We start from the raw sequence: 7,196 nt of genomic DNA on the forward strand, positions 1-7,196 counted from the left end.
CACACAAATAGCATTCTCTGAACAGCTGAGAGGAGAAACAGCCGTTAAAAGACTAACACAACCCTCCTTGGCCTGCTTCACGGGTGAGGAAGGACCAGGTGCCACACCTGTGAGGCTGATGCATGCCGGAGCTGGAGCCAGCCTACAGAAGGCTGTTGACAGTCTCCACAGACAGGCTGTAAGGGCTAGCATCAGGGTGCAGGGAGCCCAGCCCTCTCTTCAAGGCTGACTTGGTCCAAACACCAGTGACTTCCAGTTCTTTCTGACTTGTGCAAAGACGACAGACTGGATGATGAGCTCAGGCGTCTGGCATCATCTGAAGGTCTGGCTGCCTCGCAGCAGATGAGGTAGTCACCTGTCTTTGCCCGGCCTGGAAGCTTGTGCAGGGTCTGGAGAAGATGTTCTGTGGTCCAGTTCCAGTTGGAGGGAGGTGAGGCTGAGCCTTTGAGTCTCTCTTTGATCCTTAACTGCTCTGCCTACAAAGGCCCAGTGCAGCAAGGATAAGAAGCCACCAAGCAAGCCGGGCGGTGGTGGCACACGCCTTTAATCCCAGAACTCGAGAAGCAGAGGCAGGTGGATCACTGTGAGTTTGAGGCCAGCCTGGTCTACAAAGTTAGTCCAGGTCAGCCAAGGCTACACAGAGAAACCCTGCCTCGAAAACACAATTAAAAAAAAGAAAGAAAGAAAGAAAAAAAAAAAAAAAACAAAGAAAGAAAGAAGCCACCAGGGCCAGGTGTGGTGGTGCACACCTTTAATCCCAGCACTCGGGAGGCAGAGGCAGGCGGATCTCTGTGAGTTTGAGGCCAGCCTGGTCTACAAGGTGAGTCTAGGACAGCCAAGGTTACACAGAGAAACCCTGTCTCAAAAAACAAAACAAAACAAACAAACAAACAAAGAGAAGCCACCAAGCAGGTAGTCACTGGTGCCTGGACGGAGTACAAGTGATGGGGTAATGCTCTCTATGTGCCTCTGCCTTCGAGCCTTTGAGTTTAGGGAGGAGGGGTAGCCTCAGGGACACTGGTGTGAAACAAACCTGTGTGGCCTGAACCCTTCGCCTTCCTCGGGAACAGTCTGTGCAGCCTGGCCTGTTTTGCTCTGGGCACTTGCTCTTAGGTGTAGCTGGGGCCTGGGAGCCAGGACTGGTGTCCCCTCCTTACTACGGGGAGCTGTGCCTAGCCACCGGGCTCTCCCAGACATGAACTGCCACAGCCTGTCTTGGGCCATCAAGGGCCCCTGAGCAGTTGTTGTTTGTTTGTTTTTGATAAATAAACTGTGGTTTTGTAGTGCACTCCAGGTAGGTCCCAGAAGTGGCACCTGGGACAGCCCTGTCCTCCTGCTCTGTCCCCTGGAGGCTGAGACCTCGGGGAGACACCCCGAGGACTCAGCGCAGGAAGGCTGAAATCGAAAGCGGGCAGGAGCGCCTCTCTGTTCTCCTGCAGGTGACCAGCTTGGCTAGGCCGGTTCTTTCTCTCACACCCTGGTGCTGTGTTTAGTGGCTGTCTATAGTCGGTCTCACGACGCGTCCTTGCTTCAGTCACCCACTGACCTGCCCCAGAATTCTTCTCCTATGGAATGTCCAAGGCTGCTTCTTGATCCAGGTCCCATCCGGAACTGGCGAAACATACGCAAGTCAGATTTGTTCCTACGCCGTCCCTCCCGAGTCCTGCCTGGAAGTGGCAGTTTATAGCAGCCTACGGTAGGCTGGCTTCACTCACTACACAGGATTCTGGCCAGCCGTGCCCCACATGGCACTCCATGTGTGTAGAGGCTGAGCCCCATCGGTTACCGGGAAACCCTGCCCTTACCAGCTGCCCCCTGCCACAGTGTCTGCTTTGAAATCAAGAACCTGTGGGTAGGGCTGTTGCTCTTGGGGTGTGTTCCCATTTGGGGGTCATGCTCGGGATAAATTTGGAGGAAAAGGGAGGGGAAGAAGGAGGGGAAGAAGGGGAGGGGAGAGAGAGGAGAAGCATGCTGTTCCAGACCTAGCAGGGACCCGGCTTTTTGCTTGTTTGCTTTTGTTTTTTGAGACAGGGTTTCTCTGTATAACCTTGGCCGTCCCAGAACTCACTGTGTAGACCAGGCTGGCATTGAACGCAGAGATCTTCCTGCCTCTGTCTCCTGAGTACTGGGATTAAAGGCATGTGCCACCATGCCTGGCTCAACCTGGCTCCTTAAAAAGTTTTTCTTATGGCTGGTCAGTTATAGTGATCAAGGTGGGCAGCTGTGATCCCGGGTAATGTGAGCTTCTGAGGGCGAGTGTGTGAGCGAGAAGATTAGTATCAAGGCCTCCGAGATGCTGACTCCGGGGTGACGAGGCCAGGTAAAGTAGGTTGGACCAAGGCCCCCAGGAAAAAGGGTCGCACAGCCCTTTGAAACATAGATGAAAATAGGTAGTAAGGATTTTGTCTCAGGGTTTCCCTGATCGTCCTGGGGACGTGGGACTAAGAGACAGAGGTCATTCAGTGCTTCTCCAAGGGTTTTCCACTGGCCCACCTGTGACCTCTGTATTCTGAGGTGCCTGCTCTGTGCTGTTATCAGCTCCCTTAACAGAGTCCTACTGTAGCTCTGTGTGTGCCAGATGCTGCACAGAGAGAGAGAGAGAGTGAGCTCCTGGCCTCGGGATCCCTGGGCTTGTAGCTATCCTTGGTTGAGTCCACGCGGGACAAAGCCAAGGCAGCTGCTGCCTGCTGAGTATCCTGTCTTGTGGCGAGGAAGCAGAAATCAGGGCATAGACTGCTGCTAGAATTTGTTTTCAAAAATATTTAATATCATAGCATTTCAAAGTCCATCATATATTGAATAAATCAGTTCACCAGCAGCATACAGTTCTACCCTAACTTTGTAAGTTACCCACAAATCCAGAAAGAGACTGGGAGGATTATTAACCCTGGTTATGCAGGCGGTGGAATGATGGGATTTGTAGTCTATCCTTTTTCTTAATTTTAATTTATTAAAATTTATTCAGATTACATCCAGATTGTTATCCCCTAGGTTGTATCTCCCCATTCCTACCCTACCTCCCTCATGTAGCTTATTCTTTAAGGTGTTTCATTTTGGATTTGGTTTTGTGTGGTTTGGGGTTCTTTGTTTGTTTGTTTGCTTTGAGACAGGTTTTCTCTGTAGCCTTGGCTGTCCTGGATTCACTTTGTGGACCAGGCTGGCCTCAAATTCATAGTGATCTGTCTGCCTCTGCCTTCCTGAGTGCTGGGATTACAGGTGTGAACCACCACACCTGGTTTATCCTTTAAGTTTTTTTCTTTTTCTTTCTTTTTTTTTTTTTTTGTGGTGTGGGGGGGTTCTGAGACAGGGTTTCTCTGTGTAGCCTTGGCTGTCCTAGACTCACTTTATAGACCAGGCTGGCCTTGAACTCACAGAGATCTGCTTGCCTCTGCCTCCCGAGTGCTGGGATTAAAGGCATCCGCCAACACGCCTGGCTTAAGTTTTAAATTTAAAACTAATTAAATTTTTTTCTCCAGTATATATGTAATATTTCCTAAATGGAGAAGACTTTTTTTTTTTTTTTGGTTTTTTGAGACAGGGTTTCTCTGTTTAGCCTTGGCTGTCCTGGAACTGACTCTGTAGGTCGGGCTGACCTAGAACTCACAGTGATCCACCTGCCTCTGCCTCCCGAGTGCTGGGATTAAAGGTGTGCACCACCATGTCTGGCTCTTGTTTTGTTTTGTTTTTTAAAGGCCAAATATCTGCTCAAGCTCCCCTTCTAGCAAACAAACATTGAAAACCCCCTCACCCACACGAGGCCACTGTGGGTACACAACCACTAGCAAGACACAGGGGGGCCTCACCTGCCATCTCCTCACCACAGAGGCTCAGTGCCACAGCTTGGCCCTTCTCAGAGGCAGGAGAGGTGCAGGACCGCCCCTCACTCTGAGCTCTCTGTGGGGATAGCATAACTTTGTTGTCAATACAGCAGCAGCAGGGCACATTCTGGGAAAAGGTGGCATTTCTAGGAAGGCAGGCCAGGGCCACACTGCCAAGTCCTTTTAAAATGATACTGCCATAAATAAGTTATACAAGTTAATTGTTAGTTGACCATATGATGGTCATATCAACTACTAGTCTAGTTTTATACCAAGAATATACACTTTAGGTGCAACAGATAGATATGATTCTATAGAAAGACAAGGTAAAATAGTTAAACAAGGTCTTCAAGAACCTCAGAGACATACAGCATGTGGCATTTTAAAATGCTTTTTATTATTTTAAAGATTCACTGACAATGAGGCAGGTTAACTCCTGGCAACACACAGCCAACCTCAAAGAGGATGATGAGCATCAAAGAACCTCCTTATGGAGATGGCTTCAAATGTGGCAAACAAACTACTGGGCAAAATGCCCTAATTTCTACCACGGACAGAATTCTGCCTAAAAAAGGGCAAGCTTGGACGCAGGCAGAGTCGACAGCCAAATTCTGCCAAGACAGGGTAAACAAGTCCTCAATAGTTCCTGCCTCACAAATATGTCTGTTGGAAATATTGGGCCAGAAGGCTGAAGAAGATGCTCCAACGTTATAGAGAGTTTTGGGTGACTATTTAGGTAGCAAACTGTCACTGTCATCTTCTTATTTGGAAAGCCACTAACCTGCACTCCCAGCATACTCAGGTAATCAAGTTTATTCCTTCTCAAGTCTCTGAGGGAGTTGAAGACCAGGTTGCTTAGTTTTACAATGGAGCTTAGTTGTTTAGGGGTTAAGATGTTTTTAGGTCTAGATTAATGTTTTAAGTTGTTAATGACAAGATGTGATGGAGATTGATTTACATTCAGAATTTTAGACGCACCAAGATAATAGGAAAGATGTCTTCTTCAAGGCTGTCAAATACAAATAGCCAAAACACTAAGAATGTAACATTTATATAATTCCTGACTGTGTCATGGTTCTTCTTGCTATAGGTAGTTTATTGTATATATGTGTGATAATATAAACGTATATGTAAAAAATTTAAAAATGTAAAAAAAAAAAAGAAAAAAGAAAAAAATGAGAGACTGCCTATTTCACGCACCTTCACAGGCGGTGGGCGCTGAGTGTTCTGTGAGCACATCTGAGCCTTGGAGATGGCAGTTCTGCTCTGCTCCATTCCAAACCTGTGCTCTCTGCCTCTCTTCCTGTAAACTCGGGGCGTTTCTCCACCATGGGTCCCCCACATTCCTGCATCTAGGCACAGGAACAGCACTGTACCCAGCTGACATCCAGATGTGCTACACTGCAGCCATGAAGATGTCACCAGCCAGTCCTGTCTTTGTGTCCTTGGATGTTTTCTTATTGCTCTTAGGGGCCCTTGGTGATGGTCGTTTTTGCTTCTGATGTGTAACCTGAGTGGTCAGAGGTAACCAGAAAGGCAGATGGTCTTTGTGACAGTGTTGACACCCCTGGCGCTATGTATCTCTTTTCTCTAAGACCTTTCCATTTGGTGTCATTCATGACTGCTTGGGTGGGTGTCCGAGCACCGGGAAGCTCTGACTGCCAAGCATTTGCTTTGCCGTGGGAGGATGTCACACAGTGGCCCTGTGCTCCTACCCCACACTGTGGCAGTACAGAGGGCGTGTCTCCCAACACACAGGTGCCCCCAACCAAGCCAGGCTACGTGCTGGGCACTGGCAGGCTCAGACATTGATAGTTCAATCTACTGCTTGGGTGCTGGAAGTCTTCGCAATGAAGAAACACTGCTCCCAGTTGAGGAGGATATCCCCAGCAGCCTATGCATCCGAGGCTTAGTCCTGGGCTCGGTGCTGGTGGCGGCTGTGGTTGAGAAGGAGGTTTTCTGGTCCTGGGGGATGTGTCATTGAAGGAGAGTCTGGAATTAATCTGGTCTTTTTCTTTTCTTCAGCTTCCTGCCCATCACGGGATGAGCGGCTTTGCCCTGCCTAGCTCTTCACCACAATTTGTTGCTTCACCATCAGCCAAAAGCAGTGGGGCCAGCTAACCACAGACCCCTGAAACTGTGAGTCAAAATAAACCTTCTCATGCCTCAAATTGATTTTCTCTGGTATTTTGTTACAATGACAGAAAGCCAACCTCATGTTACAGATGGGACATTTAAAGCTTGGGTAAGAAAGGTAATTTGTCCAGACACTAAGCAAGTCAGACTTTGAAGCCAGAAGTTTAGTTGTTTGTTTGTTTTTTTTTTTTTAAGATTTACTTTTATTTTAATGTTTGTGAGTGTCTTGCCTACATGTGTGTCTGTGCACATATACATGCAGGTGCCACTGGAAGCCAGAAGAGGGCACTAGATCCTCTGGAAATGGCGTTACACACAGTTGTCAGCTGCCATGTGGGTGCTGGGAATCGAATCCTGGTCCTCTGGAAGAATAGCTGGTGCTCGTAACTGCTGAACCATGTCTCTCTCCAGCCCACAAAATCCTGAAGCCTTAGGAGAACTCACCATCTCTCAGATATTCTGGGTCCTCTCATTTGTGTACGTAGAAGAGGCCCCCTTCTCTGGCCTCACACAGGAAACCCTCCCAGGTCCAAGGGGAGGGGCTGCTGTCTGACAGCCCGGCCCCAGCATCAGTCACTCCCCCAGCGTCACTCCTCCGGCCTCACTCTGGCTGCTAGTCCCTGCCCTCCCTGAGGCCCATCCAAGGGTGAACTCTATAGAAGTGCATCCCTGGGCACCTGGGTGGGTCCACCTCCGCTGGGTGTGTCTCAAGATGAGGACGGGCCCAGGACCTGCTCTTAATGACACAGTTTGGGCAGCTGGACTCAGTTCCCGCAGGTAAATTACAGGCTTAGCAAGTCAGAAATCAAATAAACACTCCAGCTCCCAGCGCGGCTGCTCCAAGGAGAGCAGTGGTTTCCGAACCTCCCCACCCAACTCAGTCTAATTACCACCCGTCAGTCCCCTGGGACAGGGGCCTTTTCTTTGACTCACAGGTCCCAGAAACAGGATGGGGCTGCTGGGCCCCCAGGGTGACGCCAACTTGGTGACCAACCTGTTCTTAGTTCCCAGACATAAGCAAACACGGACACTCCTCCCCCTTCGCCCCACGCCTGGCTGGAGTGCTGATGGCTCTTCCTGGGGAACGAGGGACGCCAATCCTTTCCTGCGGGGAGCCGAGCGGCCATCCGCAGGTCTGTGCCGAGGATGCATGTGGAGGGCCTGTCCAGGTGCAGCGTGAGACATTCCGAGGTCATCAGCTAGTAGTAGAAGAGGTGGCATCTGACCAGCCACTTCAGCTGT

General features: G+C 49.5%; 1 long non-coding RNA gene across 1 annotated transcript; it reads left to right on the top strand.

The window, feature by feature from the left end:
- Positions 1-743: 743 nt before the first annotated feature.
- On the top strand, positions 744-5,989 carry LOC311600450. Its single transcript, XR_014780253.1, has 2 exons — positions 744-949; positions 5,844-5,989. It is a non-coding gene; the product is annotated as an uncharacterized lncRNA (long non-coding RNA).
- Positions 5,990-7,196: the final 1,207 nt, after the last annotated feature.

This window comes from Acomys minous (genome assembly GCF_964271855.1).
Source record: "Acomys minous genome assembly, chromosome: 6".
Classification (NCBI taxonomy): domain Eukaryota; kingdom Metazoa; phylum Chordata; class Mammalia; order Rodentia; family Muridae; genus Acomys; species Acomys minous.